Source organism: Pteropus medius, unplaced genomic scaffold (genome assembly GCF_902729225.1).
Source record: "Pteropus medius unplaced genomic scaffold, Ma_sr-lr_union100, whole genome shotgun sequence".
Lineage (NCBI taxonomy): Eukaryota > Metazoa > Chordata > Mammalia > Chiroptera > Pteropodidae > Pteropus > Pteropus medius.
In genome coordinates this window covers 9061215-9086879 of record NW_024344370.1, presented here as the reverse complement: position 1 = coordinate 9086879, position 25665 = coordinate 9061215, and the positions used below count along the sequence as shown (strand labels likewise).

The following is a 25665-nucleotide window of genomic DNA, read 5'->3' as shown; positions in this document are numbered from 1 at the left end:
ATTAATCTAGATAGTTTTTAATAGGACTGATCTCTCTAAAAAAAATTTTCTGTCAAATATTCTGGGCTGCCATAGACCAGTGGTCCTCAAACTTAAACAGGCATCAGAATCACATTAGAAGCCTTGTTAAAATACAGATTATTGGGCCCAGCCTACTGCCTGAGTTCCAGCCTATTTAGTAGTTCTGGGATAGGCCCAAGAATTTGAATTTCTAGCATGTTCCCAGGTGATGTTGCTAGTTGGGAAACAGAATTTGAGAACCCTTGCTATAGAAATTGTTATTTTCATATAACAAGCTGAGTAAATGCCACAAGAGGAAAATTTGAGTAAAATATATTTGTCATTAGAAAATATTATTAACCTCAAATTCATTTGTTGTTTTCAGACGACATGTCTAGGCTTATAGCTCAGCAGACACTCCGATATATCACAGTAGAAGGTTCAGCATAAGGTCGTAATCATTTCCAGAATGGCCATGCTGCTGTGTGAAGGTCTAGCCTGAGGCACGTGAGTATACTGGAATTTCCCACTGGCAGTTCTCTATTATGAATAGTAGACAGGATTCTGGTAAAATCATATGTCATTTCACAAGTTCATAAATGGATGATAAAACAAACTGAATAGCAATCTGAACTACCGCTGGTAAGTGGTCTGTTTAATGATGCCTTGAACTATATCAAAACAGAAATTTGCACTTATTTCTAAGGTCATATTGAAGTTCTTTATGGTCTCTTTATTTTTTCTGTGAGGTAATTTATGAGAAAGAGTGACCAAAAAAAACTGATCATATTCATAAACAAGATGTAGGGATAACACTAATTACTACTAATTCTTAGCAAGAGAACCAACACATATTCATACTTTAACAAGCACATATAGCTAGCATTTTAAAAAAAAAAAAAGCAAAGTATTAGCATGTAATACTTTCTTCTCATTTATCCTCAAAGAATTAAAAATAAATTTTCTAAGAGTATACAGATCACAGATCAACACCTTTCCAGGTTGTTTCTTAGCTTTCTTTTAGTGCACAAGGTTAGTAGACGAGCACCTCAGTCGGCTCTGAGATGACTTCTCTGAGCTCCCCTGACAATCTCCCCCGCCTCTCCTCTAAGACTAAGCATGGCTTTCATCATGACACATCTCTGTGCAGACAGACACCTTGCCTAGCTTTGCTTTCTTTGTTGGAAGAATTTAAAAGAAGAAACTAAAGTTTTAGTCATTACTAATTGGCCTGACATTGTGCTAGGTATTGGGGTCAGATTGCTGAATAAATAGAGAGGACCTCTGCCCTTGTACATCTGAGGTGAGGGGTGGGCACTGGCACCAAGCCAGCCCGAGGCAGAAAGGAATTGTCATATTGTGCTTAATATGTTCTAGAACATAGTGTAGATAGCTTTAAAAATACTCATCAATGGATTCGGCTGTCGTGTGGTTGAAGAAACTTAAAAGGTGCCAGACACGGTCCTTTGGAGTCGTTCCATCCCTAAATATTATAGGAGCTGCCAGGAAATTCATGCATATGACTTTGATTGCCTCATAAATTTCATGGTTTCCAGGAAAGGAAGCATTTAGGATGCCAAATTTCATATAAAAGTTGTCACTTTGCTTCATGACCCAGAATGCATTTCTCTAATATAAAATATAAATATAATAAAGATATATGTTATTTTACATATATTTTTTGTTTAACTGAGCTAGACAACCAGTTTGACTTATATTTTTAGGAAGAGAACAAACCAGCTGGTGACTTTGGCACTAACTGACAATATGACTAAATTGCCCAAGAAGTCAATTTAGTTATAAACCCGGCCAGTAATTTTAAGAGGATGTGTGTTTCTCTGCTTAACTCCAAGATACCTTTAAGACTAAAGACTACATTTTGTGGAAAGATGTTTGTTCCACTTGATTCAATAAACACATAGTTATAAGCTAATTTTCATCCCATCCCCTTAAAGGAAAGTGGAAACTGTATATGATGGTGGTGGTGTTTACGTGATCCAAAACAGTTGTCAAAACTCATCAAAATATACACTTAAAATTGAGAGTTGTCATCAGGAGGCTTTAAAAAATTCTCTAACGTATGCTGCAATGAATTCCAATCCTGAACTTTTAAATTTTCTAAAAGCAGTCAAAGATGTCTAGATCTAAAGAACTATTTTCAAATCTCATTGTTGGAGACCCCTCCCCTCCCTTCAAAATGCTTCCAAAGACAGATAAAAATATTTTAAATCCTGGGAGAAAGAGAAAAAAAAAAAAGGTAGATATTTGTAATCAAATAAAGGAAGCTCTCCCTGAAAAGATGTGAAAACAGCCTCTTCATTAATGGAGGACTCTGCTCACTCATTGAAGAATCAGAGAGGGAGCTCCAGTGAGGGTCCGCTGATCAGAGAATTACAGTACAATTACAGTAGTGAATAACATTACTAAGAGAGATGCTATTTGACTATCCGATTTAAAACTTAAAAGACACATGTACATTTCTATTTCTTGAATTCAAAAAGTCATTTAATTAGAACTTCAGGCTACATCTTGCCAGGCTAACGCAGTGAACAGATCCAATATCAGAGTGCCTTAAAGATGGCCTATTATTCTTTGAAGACTTGTGCGAAGAACAAAGATCACATTTTTGCAGAAGCAAAGCGTACGAATAAAACAGACATATTTTCAGGACCTTTCAACCAGTTCTGAACTCTATGTCATTTGAACCAAGATTATTTAAGAAGAAAAACTTCAACTTAAAAAAGAAAATTTAAAGAAGAAACAGAGCTTCAAGGACCACCGATATGTGTATATTTTTAATGGCATGTCAAGTACTCAAGTAAAAATGAGTTAGATGAAAGAAAAAGTTTGAAAATTCCTAACTATGTATTTCTGGTAGAAATGCTATGCAACAAGGATGACATGCAGCCAGTAAGGACCAGGATGATTAATAATGGAGAGCCGCAGTACCCAAATGACAGAATATTCTGAGCCAGGCTGACTTCTTAAAACCAGAACTGGAGTGAGGCTGCCCTCCCTCTGAGAGGAAGCTGAAATAATACACACTGAGACTGCTGCCTGAGGATGTCTGCACACTCAAGAGACAAAAAAAGCAAAGTCAGCTTCCCAACCAGGCCCTATATCCACAGCTCAGTGATACTGATTACCAGAGTGAGGCAGAAAACTCAACAAAAGATCTGGAGGCAACTGAAAAATTGCTAGGTAGGAAAGTGTGAGTGTAGAGAGAGAGAAAAAAATACAACTTAAGTCAAGGCAGCAAACAAAAATTCCAGTGTACTCAAAAAGACAGCCAAACAAATGAATAATTGGAAAAATCAATTTACTCTAAGCAAAATGAAAGTGAAAACAATGGGGCAACATGAATATAGTATTAAGCAGGAATGGAGAGAGTTTATATGTGATTATTCTGTATGAGAACATTTATTGCAGCATTATTTGCAATAGGAAAGAGTTGAAAGAAAGTCCATTGATTTTGAACAAAAGAATAAAATGTGCACAATGGAAAAGTATGCAGGAGTCAGAAGTAATATAGCAACATGGATTGAGCTGGATATTAATGTTGAGTGAAACATAATGAAACTTATATAGTAATGTAACATAGAAGACACTTAATTTTGTGCACTTTAAAACACACACTAATTTTCAAAAGCATACATGCATATCTAAATAAATGCAATATGCTAGAGGCTTGTGGGCAAGAATGAATGCATTTAAAGATAGACAAGATGAAATTTATCATTTTTAAAAACAATAAAACTGAAGACAAGTTCTTCATGGATTGATGATAATGGTGCACCGCAACCTAAGAAATATAATCAGCTGATCTCACCCACCTAAGGCAGTTAAAAAAGAAAGAATATGAATTAGTCGATCATAGTTACCATTAAAAATTCTCTCCCCTTCTGAAAAATTTCAACTGAGAATAAATTAAACACACACTTTTGATAACACCTTACTTCAAAAAAAAAAAATTCTGATTCAGCTACTGAACAAAGAATACAATGAAGAAAAAAATTGTTCTCTTCAATGTGTGGGATGAGTTACCTTCACATCACTTATTAGTGAATGAGGATTCATTAATCAACAAGGATTTAAGACATTAACCTCAAATGACTGGAAATCCCAATTAGTGCTGGAAAACTAAAGTTTCAATGTAACAAAAATAGGAAAATTGTCCTCTTGAAAGGTATTACCTGTCATATTTTTAAAAGCTCTTTTTTTTAATCCTGTAAATGGGAGGGAACTAACCACATTTGTTCTTCACAAGCTTCCCTCTAGAAAAATTGAAATTCATCTCATGGGTTTCAAAATATACTTATTCACTTAAAAAAGTAAAATGTGGTATCCCTGAATAGCTGAGTGCTTCTCATCCCCAAATATCTTTCACGATTATTGTGCTCAAAATAATAGGCTTTGCAGAACAGGATCTATTGCATATCCTCCAGCAGCCTACAATGTACCTAAACTTCCCATGAGTGAAATAAACTCAGTACAGTGTTAAAATCTGACAAGTCTATTACACTGCCTCTCAGAATTTCTGTTTAGAAGTAATCTCACAAATCACTGAAGTACTTTGGTATGTGTCTGTGTTCCTGCCCAGGAAATGCAAAAATTGTGCTTGAATTTTCCCAATGACTGTGACAATCATCCATTGAAAACCAGAAAAATGTTATGACAGGAAATGATCCAATGATGATAATTTTGAACAATAAAGTCCTGGCCTGAATTAGCACACAAAACTGTTTCCATCATTTTGTCTTAATTGAAGAGTTGATTTAATAACATCCTACTATTGATGATATTCTCAGTTAACAGAGAATTATTTTATGGTGGGAATCATTCATTAAAATGAATCTAACTGACAGGCAGTTTGACTAAATTAATCTAACAATCTAGTCAAACCACTGAACCAAGTAAGCCACTGGATACTATTTTATGTAGTAACCACTTCTATCAGTATTAGCATCTTTGTTTTAATCCCTTTCAAACAAAAGTCTCTCCAATCTGTCAATAAGTTACTCTAGGTCAGATTCCCATGTACAATCTTCTATATCTCTAACATTAAATTATGTTCCTAACTTGTTTTTATTTTAATCTTTTGCTCCTTATGAAAAAATAATAATTTATTCTTTTACTTGTCTAAACTCCATCCTCTGTTATATCTTCTATTGCCTTTTACACTATCGAGTTTTTTTTATCAATTGAGAATACATGAATTTATGTATCATGTGGTTTCATTTTCATAATCTTAGCCTGCAAGGAAATGTATCCTAATTAGCAAAATAAGATCTAGCAAGTTGATGGCTTAGAATTAACTCCCAACAACGAAAAGATAACTAAAATGAACGGCTGCGTGAGACTCATTAACAAACCAGTCACCTTCTCACCCCTCTGCCTATATCAACAATTGAGTACATCAAATAAGCCCTGTGCCTTTGGTGTATTGTTTTATATTTACCAATTGCATTCATACCAATTGCCCTACATGTTCTTAACAACCAGCTCTGAAAGTAGATAAAATATATGTATACTCTCATTTGTTAGATAAGGAAATAGATAAGGACATAATGTATTCATTCATTCATTCGTCAAATATTGAAATCCATGGAAGAACACAGGGACTATGTGAAAGGTCTAGGAATACAGATAGGCATAAAACATAATTCACACTGTCTACAGGCTTATGGTGAGGAAAGAGTAAACAGATAAGCATATGAAAAAGAAAAGCTGACATTTAGAGAGGACCTCTATATGATGTATCAAAAGCTGTACCGGGTAGCTAACATACGATATCTGTTTTTAATTTCACATCAAGCAAGGTCATTTTACAGTTAAGAAAAATTAAAATTTGGAGAGGTTAGCAATTAGTTCGAAGTCTTAAGGAACAAGATCATATTCGAACCCTCAGTGTCTGATTCCAAAGCTTTCTTTCCAGAATAATAATTAGTGCAATAAAGCATTCTATGTGCTCTGATAAAAGAGCAGAGTGTAATGGGAGCTTGGGGTATGGTAGCAAAGGGAACAGGGAAAGATAGAAAAGGTTTTTTAGGAAAGAGCTTTTTTTAAGTGTGGTGGGCAGAAATCTGAAAATCATCCTTTTTAAAATTCTATGTCCTAATCCCTAGAACCTATAAATATAATGAGATATTGCTACCATGATCGATTAGATTATATACTATATGGTACAGTTGATCCTGAGATAAGGAGATTATCCAGATGGGCCAAATCAAATCATGTGAGCCCTTAAAAGCAGGACTCTGGCTGGTGGCAGAAGAGGAAGTCAGAGATATTCTAAGCATGAGAGAGATGCAACATCTCATTGCTGTCTTAAAGATGAAGGGGTCCACATGAGATGCAAAGTGGGCAGCCTCTAGAAGCCAAGAGCAGTCTCCACTGACAACTGGCAAGAAAACAAGGACTTCAGTCCTACAACCACAAGGAACTGAATTCTGCCAACAATCTGAATGAGCCTGGAACAGATTTTTTCCCAGTGCCTCATCTAAGAACAGCCTTGGAAGCCTGATTTCAGCTTTGTGATACCCTGAGCATAGAACTCAGCTGAGCCCACCCAGGCTCCTACAAAACTACAGAACTGCGAGCTAATAAATAAGTAGTTTTAAGCCACTAAGTTCATGGTAATTTGTCATGCAGAGGTAGAAACCTAACATATCAAGGAAGTAACTCCTCATGAGGTAATGAAAATCAGTGAGTATTCCTCAGACCAACAGAAATAAGGGAAGGAGATTCACAAGTAGAGTGGATGGAGGAGATGCAGCAAGTGCCCACCCAGACCTCTTGGCCCTTACCACTGGATGACTTCCCGCTGCCAGAATCTGAGTCTCTTTGCTTGAGGGCTTTCTCAGAAGTCAGGGATGACTGCTCTGCCTGGGCATAGCAGATCCAAAGGGGTGAGGGACTAACACAGCCAGGGAACAGCTCTCAACCGATGGCTGACAATAGTTGTGTATAAACGCATCAGTACCTTTACGTTTGATAAGTCCAGAATACACTCCCCATTCAATCAAGCTCCAAATGCTTCTGTACCACTTCCCTACTCTCCTACTGTGCCTCCCAAATAAACTACTTGTACTCAAAACCTTGACTTAGGGACTACTTCTAGAGCAGCCACGCTAAAACAGTGAACAAAGGCAGAAAAGCCTAAGTGACGAGGCTAAGGTGTAGTGTGCTGGGAAGAGACTGGGCTATAATATAGAGAATCTCACATACACTCCTAAAGACTTGGGGACCTCTTTCGGAGTCAGTCAATGTGGCAGAAAGTACCTGCCAATCGCTTCCTTAGAAACAGAACCCTGGGTTATATGTCCAGCTGAAAAAATTTCATTTCCCAATCTCCTTTGAAGATAGGGACGGCCAATAAAATAAAAGCAAAAGCTTAGCGGAGCTTCTGAGAAATCCCTTTTTATACCCCTGCTCTTCTTTTTCCTGTTAACTGGAAAGTAGATGTGATAGCTGAAGCTCTAGCAGCCATCTTGAGATTGTGAGGGAAAGACCAAAGAAATGCAAAGACTTTAAAAATTCTTGAGCCACTAATCCAATACCAGTAACTGCCTACTTCAGATTTATTATTATAAGGGAGAGCGGGGGTGGAAACTTCCGAGCTGCTGAAGTTAGCTATTAGCTATCTATTACTGGCTGGACAGAGTTCAAACTGATAAAGGGACAAATCTGAAAAAGAAACTTGGATCTTGACTATCTGCCTTTTGCTCAGATGCAATAAGAATAGAGAGAGTTATCACAACTTGCCATGCAACCAGCAAAATACCACCATGAAATCTCAGGACATAGTTTAGAAACATCAGCAAATCTAGCAAGAAATCTCGAGACATTGCAGGAACATCAACAAAGCCTTCCACTTTTAATTATGAAACTTCCATGCCAACTTTATATTGCCATTTCACATTTACTTACATAGAACTTTTTGGATTCTCAAAGTCATTTCCAGGAGTGTTAATTAGGCACTAAGAAACAGCGTTTGGTGATCTCTGCATTGTTTGATAATGCCAATAGCACAAATGACATTTCAACGTCATAGAAAAAACTTTATCTTACCAAGTTCTAAAATCTCTAATTATATTGAAAAGAAATCCCTTAACAACAACAACAGTAAAAGCAATACTGTTTTTACTACTGTTCTGAAAAGCATAAATATATGCTGATGCACGGGGGAATATTTCTACCACAGTGCCTCCCAGAGCCGGTACCTGAAGCTCCTTAATATTAAAAGATATTTATCAAATATATTGCCAGTAGGTTTAGAAACATTCCCATGGAAATATGCTATCTGTTGATCTAAAAGCATTTCTCATATGTACAAGACCATTTGTATAAATGACACTTGGAGTGGCATAAACAAATTTCCTCTCTGCCTCCTGTATTTATTCAATTTAGAAATCCCAACAAGCCTTTTCAACCTTGCAACATTAATACTGATATGAAAAGACATGATGATATTTCTGCTTCATGCTTCGGTCCTGACAAATTGTTCCAGAATTATACAAACTTTCCTTATCTCATCACTTTTGTGACTTTAAATGGCATCAAATAAAGAATGCCAGGGTCAATTCAAACTTGTAGCTTTTAGAGAGCTGTTCCTGCCCCAAACTAAAGAAAATTCACTGTTCAGAAAAGCAGTGCCATCGTCTAAGGCACAAATGAATGGCAATCAAATTAGAAGACGACAAATGGGATTTAAGAAGAGGTTTTGTAAATAAAACCAAATCTAAGGAATTAAATTTGTTCCAAGAATTTTTCTTTATTATTTCTTCGATTCTTAGATAAGAGTGATTTTAAGAAGCCATTGTCAATACAATAACATTTTTTGAGGAGGAGGAAATCACTACATTTAATTATAAAATGCTATTTTCAGGGGAAAATGTGAGGGGGGAAAAAAACAACTAGGAAGAAATATGTTACTTGTCAGACTTTTTATTCCCTGGCTATGCTCAATTTCAAGCGCTGATGCATCCAACTTGCTCACTCAGCTGCTTCCTGTGTTTGGTAGCGATTAGAATCCCACATCTCTACCCTAAAGTCTAAAGTGCCTGCTGAGTTGTGCCATTCCTTCCTCCCAACTCATGTGGCTGCTCTCCAGTTCCCCGCATGACACAGAGGCCAGCTCTGAATTCCTGCCCAGTTGACTAAGACCCATAGACAACCTTGCCTTCTGCTGCTCTTGTGTGAACTTGGCTGCTGGAGAAGCTTCCAAGAGTGGTCCTGACCAACACATCAGCATTAGCCAGGAACTTATTAGAAATGTAAATTTTCACGATACTCCTTCAACCTCAAACCAGACCTACTGAATCAGAAATTTGGAAGACTACCAGATGATTCCTACAACAGATTCCATGTGATTCCTACACCAGATCTAAAACCAGGAGAACTGTGTCTTTTAGAAGTAGACAATCAAGTAGTATTACCAATAGAAATAACTATCTGAATGCTTATCTCATCCGAGGCTGTATTACACTCATGAGCCATTCCCTCCCTAGGCTTAAAGACAGATGCTATTCCAGGATGTCTCAACCAAATGCCCCTACTATCCATGCAGCCTGCCTATATTATGGTCAGTGCTCCAAAATCTGCAGATCTAATCATAGTTTCATGCCAATTGTCCTTGAATTAGTTCCACTGAAGTACTTTGAAAAATGATCCACATCCATACTAGAGACTCATTAAGAAGCTAAACAGCAGTAACCTTTTAAGTAAAAGACTGAGAGTATTGGCCTCTCCTTAATGACATACTACAACTAGACACATCAACATGATTTATTACTATCCTATCAATAATTCTCACGCTATATATTATTATACAACTAAAAATCTCAAAACACTTATACTACTGATGTAGGATCAAATTTGAAAACCATTGATCTAAATCACTTCAATATTTCCCAGAGTAAGGCTATCAAAGGAAAATTCCCTCTGTAAAATAAAATTAATGGACTGGTATAGATTAGTAATAGCTAACACTTCTTGAGGGATTGCTATAAGCCAGGTACTGTTTTAAACTCTTTACGCATTTTAAACTCATTTATTCTTCATAAGAACCTGATGAGGTAGTTAGTGTTATAATTATTCTCATTTACACATTGAAAACTGAAGCAAAGAGGTTCAGCTGTTCAAAGACACACAGATACTAAATAGAGAAGTAGGATTCAAGCACAGGGATCTGCTTGGGAGATCTGGCTCTCATCCGCTTTGCTGCACAGCCTCTAGCCACCTGTGCATCTCAGAGTTCCATCGAAGAGTCCCACAAAGGGGACCAGGCATTCTAACAGTAAAAGACCTTAACATAGGCTAACTGAACCCTCGAGAGAAAAATTAAATTAATTAATTAATTAAAATAAAATAAAACAAAAATAAGAGAAATCTCATTAAACTTTGTTGATTGAAATTAAAAATAATTTAGTTAAATTGTATCTAATACTTAATGAATGTTAAGTAATAATTTTTCCTTATGAATCTTTAAGCTTCTGCTCACAAGTAAGGGAATCCGATTTAAAATTCGAACACATTTTGTAAACCAAAGACCAAAAGACAGACATTTCCTTGTTTGCGCCTTTGGTCATAAAAGAACATATAAACCTAGAGTTGTCCGCTTTCGCTCTGTATCAAACACTCTCAGTCAAAAGCAGTAATACCAGAAGTGACAATTTATAGCAAAGAGATCAGGAAAATCCACCTGACGACCTCTTCTGGTGAACTTGTGTCAGAGACCCGGTGGAGGCGGGCAGGCATGAGAGAGCTGTTGGGCACCAAGCTGACGAAGCTGTTTCAGTTAAAACCCTGTATGACATGGAAAATAAACTCTGATGACATCAGTACCAACACGAAGCATGTTCCTTGTTCTGCATGGAACTAAGTGTGGGGCTCCAGGAATACAACAGCGTGGGGCTATTTGATGGGGAGACACAGCACTCAGCAGACGGAGCAGCGTCTTCTGGCAGATTTGACCACACCCTGTGGGAGACAGGGGTTACCAGGGGTAAGGAACATTCTGGCAGCTTAAACAACAGCAGACACCTGAGCAGCAGGCATTGGCGAGAGCACCAAAGGAAGACAAGATGAAATGGCAGATGCCATTCCTGAGCTGGCTGATGGAATTATATTCTGAGGAAAAGTGAGCCACCCTGGCAAGCCCCAGAAAAGCACTGGTGTGCGGAAGAGCGGACTCAATAGGTTCAAAAAGACCTGCATTAGTAAGAAAAGTTATGACACAGGAAATTTCAAGTCATATGTTTATATTGAACTTTTATATTTCCTCTGAAGTTACATCATATCTTTTTCAGAATAATTCAGGTTTTTTTAATCATTCCAATAGTTATCTTAAATAATTGTGACTTTAACTTTCAGATTAGTGATTAATTGCCCAATTTTTATTATATGTAAGCCATAGCATTATCCTATATTGTGTCCACTTGACCTGAATTTACATCTGCATTATAAAATTACCTATTTTCTAAAATATTTTAAGCTGTATATCCTAAAAAGGAAAAGGGAAATTGAAATGTTTTACCATGACCTCTTTGCTTTTCTCCATATTAAATTACTGAAATATTCATGTTGACTTATTCACTATGTGTGCTTCATATGCTTTAATATCTTACTCTTCTGAAAAAATTATGAATCATTTAAAACAAAGAAAAGATGTTGGTAATACACTTGACACATAGAAGACACTAGGACCTCTAAAAAAAGCTATTTCATTTCCTTCATAATGCAAAAAAAAAAATCAATTTAACAAATGGAAAGAAAAATTAAGCGGTATGAAATATGTTGTATTATAATTACTATTTTGTGGCAAAGAGCCATGGAAATGAATTCTAACATGATGTTTTTCTTTTTATATCCTATGACCAAGCAAGAAAGTTTAAACTCTATGGTGTTTCAAGATATATTTCAAAAATTGTATTTCCTATGTCTTTTCCAATTATATGAAAATCATTCCAAAGGATATTACCTAAATAAGACAATTTAGATCACACAGAAGTTCCTCTTCCTCAAAATAGTTTAGATTCTGAAGTTTTATTCTAATTAAATCTACAGATTTGTAACTTCAAACTATAGGGGTTTAAGTTTTCTGTTCCCAGATGCATTTCCTCGAAAAGCACAAATTAGTCCTTTGAAGCACTAAAGCCAATTGTAACTTTCTCCTCCTTGGTGATGTATGTAGTTTGTTTTCTTTTCCAAAATTGACCAATTTCAACTACATTGAAAATCTGTTGAGGCAGATTTGAAGGAAGGTACTTGGCATCTTTGTGGGTACACTAACTCCCATTAGTTTAAGGTGGTAAGAACAGAATGAGATTTTAACCTAATAAGCCTTATTACAGAAACTGACTTTCCATAAGCAGCTCTTTACTGTGCTGTTTTAAGTACTCAGCCTCAGAGTCCCTAACATTCAGCTGACAGAAGGCACTATTTGAACGACCTCAAATGCCTTTGGAACCAGGCAGCTGTGATGAAGTAGGCAGCCCCTTCATACTCATTCAGATGCAATTGTTTTGTTTTCTGTTTTGTTTTGTTTTTTAATTCGGGTAACACTGGTTAATAACATTACATAAGTTTTAAGTGTTCAATTCTATAATACATCGTCTGTATATCGCATTCTGTGCTCACCACCCATAGGCTGCTCTCCCTTCGTCACCATGTATTTGACCCCCCTTACCCTTTCGTCCTCTCCCTACTCCCCTTCCCCTCTGGGGACACCATACTGTTGTCTGTGTCTATGAGTCTGTTTTGTTTGTTTATTTGTTCTTTGTTTGTATCACCTATATGAGTGAAATTATACGGCTCTTGTCTTTTTCTATTTCACTTAGCATGATACTCTTAAGATTCATCCATGTTGTCTCAAATGGCAGTATGTCATCCTTTATTATGGTTGAGTAGTAGTCCATTGTATATAAATACTACATCTTTTTTTATCCAATCATCCACTGAAGGACACTTAGGTTGTTTCCATGTCTTGGCTGCTATGAATAATGCTGCAATGAAACTTAAGAATAAATGTTTTCAATTTTGGGGGGTAGATACACAGAAGAGGGATTGCTGGGTCATATGGTAACTCTGTTCTTAATTTTTTGAGGGACCACCATACCGTACTAATTTTGCATCCCCACTAACAGTGTACCAGGGTTCCTTTATCTCCACATTCTCTCCAACACTTATTATTTCTTGTCTTGTTGATAATAGCCATTCTATTGGGTGTGAGCTATCTCTCATTGTGGTTTTGCTTTGCATTTCCCCTATAGCTAGTGAATTTGAGCATCTTTTCATATATTTGTTGGTCATTTGTGTGTATTCTTGGGAAAAGTGTCTGTTCAGGTCTTCTGCCCATTTTTTAATTGGCTTGTTTGGGTTTTTTTGTTGTTGAGTTGTATGAGTTCTTTATATACTTTAAATATGAGCCCCTTTTTGGAAGTATCATTTGCAAATATCTTCTCCCATTTTGTTGCTTGCCTTTTTGTCTTGCTGACGGTTTCCTTTGTTGTGTAGAAGCTTTCTAGTTTGGCATAGTCCTATTCATTTATTTTTTATTTTTCTTCCCTTGCCTTTGAGATCAATGTCACAAAAACCTGAGACCAATGCCCATTAAGTTTAGTACCTGTTTCCTTCTATGTATTTTATTGTTTCAGGTTTTATATTTAAGTTTTTAATCCATTTTGAGTTAATCTTGGTGTATGGTGATAGACAGCAGTCTAGTTTCATTCTTTTGCATGTGGCTTTCTAATTTTACCATTTATCGAAGAGGCTTTCCTTTCTTCATTGTATGATTTGGCTCCTTTGTCGAAAATTAGTTTCCCACATACGTGTGGATTTATTTCTGGGCTCTTCATTGTTTTTTTTAGCACTGCCTCAGGATTAGTCCTAACTTCCAATTTTCATTTCCTATAATCTAGCCACACACAAATGTTTAGGACTACTAGATCACTTGCCCTTCTCTCTTTTTGAAGGACTTGGCACTTTTTTCATGTTGCTTAAACCAGTGTGGCCTTCTGAATCACTTTCACAGTTCAAGAATTCATCCCACAGATACACCTACACAGTGTATCATTTCTTATCACACTTAACATTTTAAAAATCATCTCTTATTTAGTTTCTGTCATAATCCTAACTTTAATATAAGGGCTTTTAACATTCTTAAAACTGTTGCACTTTTGAACATGAGGGAGTTAATGCTTGAATTCAACTCGAAACAAATTTGAAACGAAGCAAATGATCAGGGTCAAAAAAAAAATGCAATGACCATAAATAACTAAAATTCCTATTTGTTGATGACTGCCAGATAGCTTTGTTCACATTAACAGACATTATTAAATAGAAAATAATATTGTAAGAGCTAAGAGTTTGCTGAGTTGTTGTTACATGATAGGTGCTGTGCCATGGACTTTGCCCACATTATCTCTTTTAAAATGTGGCACAGTCCTGAAAAGCTGTCAACATTTTATTGTCAACATTTTACAGAGTTGAAAACTGAAAGGTAAAACAGACATTAATATTCCTAAGCCACACAGCTAGGGCAAACATTTGATTTGAACCCAGGTATCTGAATCTAGTCTGCAGGCTCTAAACCTCCAGAGACTAACACATCTCAAGCCATACAAGGGTTTTATTTTTATGAAAAAAAGTCACTATCTTGTCCTCATTACCAAAGAGAACTCAAAATTCTCAAAATATACAGTTTCAATATTACAAAAATACTATGCATTCAACACAGGCATTTACATAAAACATCTCATTTGGTAAATTAAATATATAATGCAAAAATCTATATATCAAAATTTTAAGTTTTAATTCATGGAAAATAGTTAGAGGCTATAACTTAGAATAAACTTCACAACTTTTTGATGACATTTACATCAACATGAGAACGCATTCACACAAAAAAAGAGTAGGTCGGAAAATGCATGAATTGGCTCTCTATATTTTATGAAAGAAATGAGTCAACATAATGAAAGTATGAAAGTTAAATAAATTTGAGGAAATCTATTTCAATGAAAAACTTTTAAGTGTAATGTATAAAAGTAAAATATATTTGGTCTTTTATGTACACACAAAAAATTTATAGAAAAAACATTTTACAGTGTTAATGTCAAATATAACTCAATTAAAAGGGGGTGGGGGGGCGAGAGAAAGACCATCTTAAGACTCTTTTAAGAGGCAACATTTAAGAATTTAATGAGAAAAATGTGTAACAGGAACTACTCAGTTTCCCTGACCCTTCAACCTGTTCATCAAATGTGTTATAATCCTGTCTGTCTTTGTACCCATGAGCCAGTCAGAAAACTTCTGTCTATACTCAGACGTGCTGGTCATTTGTTTCTACCCCTAGCTACTGTACAATCTGCTCTAAATATATTATACATGTGGACAGCAGACTCTTGTTTAAAAAACAGTGAAATAGAAGCCTCGATTTTCAAGACAGTTCAACTTTAGACTTTTCTTTTTTTAAAGACTGTTAAAAGTTCCTTATTTTTAGTTAAAATTTACTTCTCCGAAACATCCACCTATCAGCCCTTGTTCTGCCCTTGGGAACATCAGAGTTATGCTGCTGGGTGGAAAAGAACCACTGTGTGATGATAAACTGAAATATAGCCTGATGTGTAAAAATGCCTCCCCAGCAGAGTGAACTTCACACAGTATGTGGAGTTCAGCACAGAGACATCATCATTACATGGTTGGCTCTAAATTTCTTTTTCTGGAGTGTCCCACCCCATGTGACCCATGCTGGTTAATCAAAATATTCTGTCACCCTGGACAGCAAAATTTTTGTCAGTACAGACACTGGGAGGGAAGGAGGGGGCTTCTCTCATTTTGAAATTGCAAGCTGTGTTTGAGATGATGCTGTGCAGAGTCCAAATCTGAACATAGCACGACAGGAACCTGACCCCATTATTTGAAACTCTGAATGCCTGCAGCTAAGCTTTCATTCTTCAGACTTTGTTGTTAAATGAACCAATAAGGTCCCTTTTTAAATTAGTCTAAGTTAGTTAGGAGTTAAAAAAGTTAGGAGTTTCGGTCACCTTCCACCCAAAGAATTTTGGTGTATATATCCAAAAGGGACAATTTCTCCTGGCCTGGACTCTAACTAGAAGAGAAAGACTAAAGGGAGTGCAGGTGGGGGAGGTAAGCAAAGTAAAGACAAATTAGAAGTTGAGTAATCAGTGCCATAGAAAATTGGAAAGATGGGAAGTGAAGAAATGTCCCCAGTACCTACCTTACTTTATGCAGAAACTTGCCTACATCACAGAATTTCTAGAGTGTGATGAAGAGCCATTACTACCCCCCCCAAAAGATCCACGACATTCCAAGTCCCTTTACAAAGGCTTTTATTACAACACTGAAGATGAGATGTTAATATCTCTGCAAACATGGGTGGGAGGAGGACAGGAATCACAAAAATATTAGGAAGGGGGCTGTCCTCAAGGTACCTGGGCTCTGGAGGAGACCCCCGAGAAATCTCTGCCCACTTCATGGTTTTCCCAAGAACAGGCCCTGCTGTCACAGCCCAATTCTCTGGAGCAGGCAGAGGACCCCTGCCTGTAGTTTATCTCCACAAGAGGATTTATTCCTGGCTGATGCCACGGTGTTAATTAAAAATGCCCATGAAGATTTCTAGAGCAGTTTTTAGGACAAAAGTCATGTCCCTAAATATTTCACTTGCTAGTCTCAGAAAACTGCACTGTATTATTTAATAAAGATAAATCTATCCATTGACAATAATTAAATCTAAATTATAGATAAATATATATATATATATATATATGTAAAACTTCATCAAATGCAGTGTCTCGCCTAGTACCATGCACTTTGTTACACCTTTATCTTCCCCTACATTTCTGCATATTTGACTGTATCTTTTGTCAGTACAGCTGGAGAGTAGGCTACTAAATGTATGCTGGGAATAAACTGTCTTCTATCTCTCAGATACTTCCGTTTTCCTTCTCGCCCTCTGTGCTGAAGTCACTTCTACAAATGTTCTCCATGAAAAGTAGCAAAGAATTGAAATGACATTTCACTAGCAGTGAATCAGCATCTCTTCTCATTGAAATAGCATAAGCTCTTCAGAAATATGACATACGTTCTACCATATATAGGAAAATGTAAAACTTTAGGGAACGGTGGTCCAGCATGTGGAAAACACCAGTGATGAGCTTTCTTTACTAACTGATCTGCCACTGAACATTTTGGTAGGTTTTCAAATGGAGAAAATCTTTGGGCAAGTCTGAGTACAATATAAATATAATATGGTCTTGCTAATAGTAGAAAAAAAAAATCCTCATTTGAGATGATTTCCAGAGCCATCAACCCAATTTCTACTCACCTGAGGATTCTGTATTAAGGAAGCAGTTTGAATCAGTCTGTGAAAGGGGGCGGGGGGAGGGAAAGAGAAAGAAAGTGGGGAGCGGGGAGAGTGAGAATTGTAGGTGATTATGTTATGAACTTTGAATGAATACAGGGGATGATTAAAACAATTATTGAGTACTACCTGGTTCCCGGCACCAGGCTGACACTCGGGATACTGGGATGAGCAGCCAAGAACAGTCCCTCACCCCATGGAGCATATATTCTTGCAGAGGCAGCCCTCGGGCATTAAACAATATTTACAGGGTGTTATAGGAACATAAACCTAGTTAAAGGGATCAGTAAGGTTTCTTTGAGCAGGTAATAGTTGAGCTGAACCTTGAAGGACTAGTTGAAGAGAAAGAAGTAGGAAGGGCATTCCAGACAGAGAGGAAAGTAAAAGCCTTAAAGGGGAAGGAAGCATCCGTCTCAAGGAAATGAGAGAACACCAGCAGGGCTAAAGCATGGACGTATGCACTCAGGGGTCAGGATACTGTGAGGCAAATGTGACCTCGAAGGTCATGTTAAAGACCTTTTTAATATGCCGAACTAAACACATCCCTAAATCTGTTCTATCTAGATTCTTCCATCACAGTGAATGGCAAGTCTGTCCATTCAGTTGCTTGACATCATCTATGACTCCTCCCTTTCTTACATCGAATTCATCAGCAAAACTTATTCATTCTATCTTCAAAATATATCCTTTATTGGACCACTTATCATTTTCAGTATATCATCCTGGCCCAAATCACTATCTCCTCTCTCCTAGATTACTGCAATAGCCACGTAAATGGTCTTTCTATTCCTACCTTTACCCCCAGCAGCAACTCTTTTAAAACATGAGTCAGTTTATGCTTCTCCCAAAGTCTCCAAAGGCTTCCAATCCCATTCTGAGTGAAAATCCAAGCCTTTAGTCTGATCTACAAGGGCCCTACATGACCCTGTCTGCTATTAAGTCTCTGACTTCATCTCTCATTACTCTCATTCTCATTCTGCACACCCCAGACTCAATATCCCAGCTTTCCTTGAAAAGCAGACATGGTTCCCTCTCAGGGCCTTTGCACTTGCTATTTATTCTGCCGACATTTTTCTTTCAAATGTCAGCACGCTTCACACACTCATCTACTTCACATCTTTTTTATTTTTTCAATTACAGTTGACATTCAATATATTAGTTTTAGGTATACAGCATAGTGGTTAGACATTTATATAACTTACAAAGTGATCCCCGCAATAAGTCTAGTACACACCTGACACCACAGTTCTTACAATATTATTGATCATATTCCCTATGCTGTGACTCTTTTGTAACTGCCCCTTCACCATTTTCACCCAGCCCGCCAACCTCCCTCCCATCTGGCAATCATCATTTTGTTCTCTGTATCTATGAGTTTGTTTCTGTTTTGTTTGTTCATTTATTTTGTTTTTTAGATTCTGTATGTAAGTGAAATCATATAGTATTTCTCTTTCTCTGTTTGACTTACTTCACTCTGGGTCCATTCGCATTGTCACAAATGGTAAGATTTCAATCTTTTTATGGCCAAGTAATATTCCACCATCTATATGTACCACATCTTCTTTACCTAGTCATCTATTGATGGACATTTAGGTTGTGTCCATATCTTATCTATTTTAAATAATGCTGCAATAAACATAGAGATACATATATCTTTTCAAATTAGTGTTTTTGGATTTCTTTAGGTCAATACCCAGAGGTGGAATGCTTACTTCAAGTCTTTGTTCAAATGTCCTCTCAGTGAGGATTTCCCTAACTAGTCTATTTATATTTACAACCCATACTTTCTTTTTCATGTACGTGGTTTATTTTTATCCCTAATACATTACAGTAAATATTTGTACTTATTTACTTTGTTACACACACACACTAGAATGCAATTTCCATGAAGACAGAAATTTCTGTCAGTCATTTCTGGGATCCCTGGGTCCTGGAATATTGCTTGGAACATAGCAAGCACTCAATAAATATTCTTTGAATGAAGGTCTTCATCCTAAGAACAATCATATGCCACCAAAAAGCTTTAAACATGAAGAGCCATGATCAGACATAAATTTTTAAGGTCACTTCAGCTGCCCATGAAAAGAACGTTCTGGGAGAAGGAGGCTGAGCGTGGTGGGCAAAATTGGATGCCTGGGAGCAAACCAGCTGGTCTTCATTGCTAAGAAAAATTAGTACAGTGAACCGAAGAAGCAAGGCTTGCTAGATTTGGTAATGACTTAGTATGGAAATCAGCCTCCAAGATGCCCTGCACCCCTTCACCAAATGATCCATGCCACCCAGTATTCACATCTTTGTTAGTCCCCTCTCTCAATAAATGGGGCTACCTCTAAAAGATAACCAAATATGACAGAGTGATGTTACATGACTTCCAAGATCAGGGTATAAAAGGCCTTACAACTTTCACCCTGGTGTTTTGAAATACTCACTCTTAGAACCCTAAGCCAGTGTGTAAGAAGTCTTGCTACTCTAAGCCCACCATGCTAGAAAGATCACATAGGGAGATCACATGGAGAAGCTTGAAGACGATGTAAAGAGAAAGATGCTCTACCAGCCTTCAGCTGTTCTAGCCTCTAATCATTTGAGTCATCCTGGCTGAGGCTGTAGGCCCTAAAAACAGAGATGGACTTTTTCACTGTGCCATGTCTGAATTCCTGACCCTCAAAACCAAAACAAAAGTAATTTAAGCCACTAAGTTAGGGGGTAGGGTGCTAAGTAACAATAGACAACTAAAACCCTTAGTGAAGAGAACTCGTTGTAGGTGGGATTTCACGAACCAAGCATAGGTTGAGGGTTAACTAGCTTGAAGGACAGAGTATCTCCAGGTGCTTTCTGCATTTACGAGGCTTGTTAGGATGAGCGAAATGGATCACTTTAATAAAAGAAAAATGCAGCTGCTTCCAGGTACTTCTTAATCTAAACTCAAAAATGTACCTGCCTGATATTTCCCCAGACATATTTTTATTGTACCTAAGCCCTTTAAGAAGCTGACAATTTGCCTGATTAACTGAGGGAGCTGAATTATCATGACACCTTCCTCTTCCAACCCTCTGGAGAAGTTTAGAACAGTATCTCCTGTTAGAGCATAAATTAATGATCTCTCAAAGACAATAAGTTAATTGTTTGTTCTGAAGTTCATCAAAAAACTAATTGAAACTGTTATTTCATGAATAATGCCTGAACTCCTATGCTTTTCTACACAGATCAAAGATTAAATTGTGATATCAGAGGTCTTAAATTATAAATGGAAATAGCAGCAAATGAAGTTCCCTTTCTAAGTCATGAACGGGGTTAGATAATACATAGCTTAAAGTAAATGACCAAAAAACTAGTGAGGTTTTATTGAAATGTGAAGACAGTAAAAAGGAAGAGTTCTATAAGGACATATCAAGTTCTTGCATAGAATCCAAGTGTTAGTTATTCCAGAAGCACCAATTAAGAAGGCATCTTAGAAAGACTACATACCTGCAATAAATCTCACTTGCGATAAGCTAATGCTAGATTGTTGTCCTGTCCCACACTCTCGGCCCTATGAAAATAAATTGTGCCCAAATCCTCAAAAGCCTAAACCTGAGCTACTTCAACCTCCCAAAGGAACATTGATATAAATGCACATATAGTTCATCTCTTACTTTGATTACTATAAGCTCTCCAAAGATCACCCTGGGCCTCAGGCTGCATAAGAGTGAATGGGCTAGTGAAAGCCCATGGCAAGTACAGGGCAATATTAAGAGGTCAACATTCCAAAGGTTCCTCACCTACAAGAATAAAGTCCTATTTTCTTAGTAAGACACACAAAGCCCTCTATGATCTCACAGTTGCTTACATCTCCAACATCACTCCTTGTTATAACTTCTCTAATCATCACTCCCTTACATGTCTGCACCTGCACATGCATGCACACACACACACACACAATCTTCTAGTAGTACTGAAATAGTTGCAGATACCTGAATTACTATACTGTTTCAAATCTCCCCAGCTTTGTCCATATCCCTCTCCCTGTCTAGCATGTCCTTTTCTCTTTAAGACTCAGTTTAAACATTACCTCTCCTGGGAAACTCTTCCTTTCTCCATCCCTCCAGGCAGACTCTGGCCGTTCTCTCCTTTGAGCCCTCAGAAGGCCTCATATATCATTCTTTCATTTTGTTTCCTTATTCCTATGTGACTGAATCATAGGCTTATTTGATTATTTCTACATCGGAAACCCTTAAAACACAGGCCTGGCTTCATATGTAAAAAGGATGGAAGAAAGAGTAAAAGCTGCTCCAAATAAAAGGAAAAGATTTAAGACTTTAGCTTTCAGTGACAATGCTATTGACCTCATCCTTGTGCAAAATAAATCATTTTCCACTTCCTGTCATTAACGTCACATACTAATGAAGCCAATCTAAATTGCTGCCACGAGTTATCCTCAAATCATAACTTGACACTTATTAGACATAATTTTGATTGACAAGTAAGTAAAATCATGCCACAGAAGTCTAGAGACCACAGAAATATCTAATCTATTTTACAAAAAAAAAAAACTCTCACAAAATTGCAAAACAGACAATCTACAAAAGAACAGCTAACCACTTGCATGATTCTACTCAACAGGCTTCTATAACAACACAGAATTCTGCTCTCAGCTACTCTGTGGGTTTAGACATGTACCTAGTATTTTATTGAAGAGATGTCCTTGAGTTATTAAGAATCTTTAAGGTAGCCATAACATCTGAAAGGAATTAGAAACCAAAAAATGTCAATCTGATGAGTAAATAAAGAGAGAAGGTCAAGATATACATTTAGCAAAGGGAAATAGATGACAAAGTTATCCACCTTTATCTCTGAGAGCAAAACTGAGGCTAAAAATAGAGCCCGAGCAAGGTAATACTTACTGAGGACTGGCTTTTAGTCTTCATCCATTTTAGGCAGTGACTGTTATTCCAGCTCCACAGGGAATCTAAAAATCTGAACATTTATAGATTTGCTCCTGAGTGAAAAATGCCTTAAAATGTTGAATTCTATAGAAATTTTCAAAGTCACATTACAGTCGTTCGACTTTCAGCTCAGCCTTTAAACTATTATGACAGCTACCACATAAAAATTATAGTCATTATTATCTATTCAATTCTTTCTATAACTGGTCTCTTATTCTGATGGACACGTGACCTTGAGGAAATGAATGAGGCAAAACAGATGAAGTGTTAAACTGATAACTACTGGAGACCTTCAGCATTTCAGAGAACCCCCATCCCATAAAGGCCATCTTAAATAGAGACCGAGTGAAAGCACTAACTGGGAATTGTGGAACAGATTTTTGGGAAACAGAACTGTTTCAGCTTGAGCATTCATAAGGGAGATGAGTGACAGTCTCTCCCTCTTTAGTTCTACATGGTGGGCAATCATGCCCTGCTGAGGAGGGGAGGGCAATCAAACAAATGATGTGAAACAAAAGTAATAGTCACCTTTTTTTAAAGCTGTTTGTTCCGGAACTTCTCACATATACTCAAAAACAGAAAGAATGATCGACCTCCACAGACATCATGCAGCTTTGAGAATTAGCAATGCTCTGTCCTTTTTGTTTCATATATCCATTTTCCAACACTTTTTTTTTTTCTGGAGCAATTATCAGACATCATTTCATTTCATCCATAAATACTTCAGAATGTATTCTTTAATATCGTCTACTCATCTCTACTCAGTTTTCTCTGATTATCTCAAAAATGTCATTTGGCACGGTTTATTTGAATCAGAATCCCCCCCCAAAAATTCACAAACTGTGTTTGGTTGATATAGTTTGTAAATCTCTTTTAATCTATAACATCTCCCCCTCTATTTCATGACATTGATTTGCTGAAGATTCTAGATTTGGCTAATTGTACCCTCTTGGTATTACATAAGACGATGCTCTATCCCCCATATTTCCTATAAACTGGCAGTTCGGAAACTACTAGATTCATATTCAAATTTTTTGGCAAAAACATTTCAAAGGTGATGCTGCAAGTCACATCAGAAGGCACATAATATGTCTGTCCTACCTTTCGTGATGTTCAGATTGATCAGTGGTTCAGATTATATCAGCCTGAAATTATCTATAGTAAAGAACCCCATTAACATTTCACCTAATGAATTTAGCATCTAGATCACCTAGATCCATTATTTCATTAGGAGGTGAAGCGGAATTATCCAAACCTTTCACTCCTTCTACTTTTATTTTTTGTTGAGGAGAGGAGAGGAAAAGAGAGGAGAGGGGAGGGGAGAGGAGGGGAGGGGAGGAGAGGAGAGGAAGCAAGCAGGCAAGCAAGCAAGCCCTTTTCTTGCAGAAACAGAAAAGCAGCCCCTAAATGCTAGGACCTGCCCTGACACTTAAAATTAGACCTCAATGTTCTCTTGCTGAATATAAACAATCTCACAAAACACCAAGTCGCCTTGTGACTTTGAAGAAGTGAGATGAAAAAAACAAGACTATTTTGTAATGTTGCTTAATCACAGGCAAAAACAAGGTTACTGTGCAGACCACAACAAAAAATCAAACATGCCTCTTTCCCAAATACTATAAATGACTGCTGCTTCTGTAATAATGACAGCTTTAGCCTTGCTGTAGCCTACCCTATAAGATTAAGTACCAAATCATATGATTTTTTAAAGAAGATTTATTAAAATACCCAATCATAGAATTATCCTCCCTTCCAATCCAGAGCAAAGCCCCTCTTCCTTGAACCACTCCATCATCTAACCACAGCCCAAATCCTGAAATATGTCCTTTCTAATACCTTCTTACCGAAATGCCCCCAAAGTTCCCTGCAGTGCAGTTTCCTTCCCTGTATTATGTAATGAATTTGACTTGCTGAGTTCCAGGTCTGTTCCTGGTAGTCTATTGACTTGAGGGGTGGGGGGATGCAGGGGAGGGACATTTACACTTATATGGTTATCATGAAATATAGTCTATATAGGAAAGATTGGATACATTCCATTCTTTCACTTTAGTTATCACTCCACAGAAGAATGAGTTTGTGCTCTGCCAACCTACAAAGGTAACCAACATGATATACTTTTTCTTTTTCAAACTACAATTATTTCTATCTATAGAAGTATTTTTCGTTATAAATGGAGCTCCTGGATGGCAACATGGTCCAGGATCTTTAAACTCGTGCCCAGTTTCAGAGGCTGGCTGCAGTGCTGGCACATGAAACTCACCTATATGGTGGTGCTAGATGTCTTAGACCCCTCCATCCCTCGGGACTCAGAGCCCACTGCCCGAGCGCGGTCTACCAGGGAAAGTGTCGGGAGCACCTTAGCCTCTGTTCTGCCCCAGAGCAAAGCCTCCAGAACTGCCATCATCAAGTCTTTGACTACTTCCTGGTTGGCCGCGGAGGACTTCTGCCTGGACCTGACATGGAGCAACAACCTATAGCAGTCATTTTTTAATGCTCAAAAAGTCCCATCTTTGACCAATAGGAGCCTCTTAAAGCTGACTCCTGTGTGCTAATGGCATAACTCAAGAAATCTTTAATGGTTTATGCTTTCAGACACAAGTAGATGTCTCAACTTTTTCTGCCTAAGATACGTGTAATAATCTGGGTTATCCAGAGAACAGAGCCAATATGATAAGGATAGAGAAATAGATAGATGGATATTATTCTGTCCTGTAATTCTCTTCTTCAATTCGAATAGATCCTCACCTGACACTGTGGAAAGTAGATAATCCTTACTCTAATCCATCTCAAAAGGCTCCACTGCAAGTTGGTTTATGGCTGCCATAAACCAACAGAGAAGAAGGAGGTTGGGCATGGCCCATTGCTCCCTGCATGCGAGGCAGGTGGGCAGCTCTAGAGACCACTCTGAGGGTGAAAATGAGCAATAAGCTCCCCCAGGGGCTAAAAAGCCCTAGAGGAGTCCCCCCAAATTCTTCCTCCAGAAATCTGGGGTCCTCCTACCCTATAAATCCAGGTCGTGGTTAGATGATGTAGGAGTGGTTCAAGGAAGAGGGGCTTTGCTCTGGATTGGAAGGGAGGATAATTCTATGATTGGGTATTTTAATAAATCTTCTTTAAGTAACTATATGATTTGGTACTTAATCTTATAGGGCAGGCTAAATAAGTCCACTCTTATTTCCAGGGGTGAGAACAGGGGCAAAAGAAGGAGATTTAGTAATTGTGGATACTACTAAATACTCCACAGACTGCAGAATTAGTGTGATCCTGTTTAATCTAAAGTCAAATAAGGCAGACTAGATGTAAACATGAGGACAGTGCTTCTCACACAGAATAACTGTGGAGGTTTCAGTCATCTGAAGGTAA

General features: G+C 37.4%; 1 long non-coding RNA gene across 4 annotated transcripts in view; it reads right to left on the bottom strand.

Annotated features, from left to right (window-relative positions):
• The window catches only part of LOC120608227 (uncharacterized), a 302358-nt gene that overhangs the window by 231308 nt on the left and 45385 nt on the right, over positions 1-25665 (bottom strand). For 2 of the 4 annotated variants that reach the window (XR_005654345.1, XR_005654344.1), the window contains exon 3: positions 22261-22333. The exons of the other annotated variants lie outside the window; for them this stretch is intronic. This is a non-coding gene — a long non-coding RNA (uncharacterized LOC120608227). The remainder of the gene's footprint in view (positions 1-22260; positions 22334-25665) is intronic. 4 annotated transcript variants of the gene reach the window in all.